The 240-nt window shown below is 31.7% G+C and overlaps 1 protein-coding gene across 1 annotated transcript in view; it reads left to right on the top strand.

Annotated features, from left to right (window-relative positions):
• Positions 1 to 240, top strand: part of LOC119589484 (protein FAM102A-like) — a gene marked incomplete at its 5' end in the record, with an annotated part of 24,308 nt that overhangs the window by 23,469 nt on the left and 599 nt on the right.

The raw sequence follows: 240 nt of genomic DNA, 5'->3' as shown, positions 1-240 counted from the left end.
TTGCACATTCTGGTGTTGTGAAGGAGGGTACTTGAGGTCTAAATTGATATTGAAAATGAGTGATAACAATAACAGAAGTGGTAATTAATTAGATACTGAATCAATTCTACATAGAAACAGGTTCATTGATGTTTTTGTGTTAGGCAATTGTACACATCTGACAATTAACTGTAATTTCTCCTTGTATTGAGGTAGATATTGATATTGTAATGTTTGTAGTGTTAAACCTGTGTTTTGAAG

The sequence above is a fragment of the Penaeus monodon genome, chromosome 25, assembly GCF_015228065.2.
Source record: "Penaeus monodon isolate SGIC_2016 chromosome 25, NSTDA_Pmon_1, whole genome shotgun sequence".
Lineage (NCBI taxonomy): Eukaryota > Metazoa > Arthropoda > Malacostraca > Decapoda > Penaeidae > Penaeus > Penaeus monodon.
Note: the sequence above shows the minus strand (reverse complement) of the source record. Positions and strands in the feature narration are given on the sequence as shown.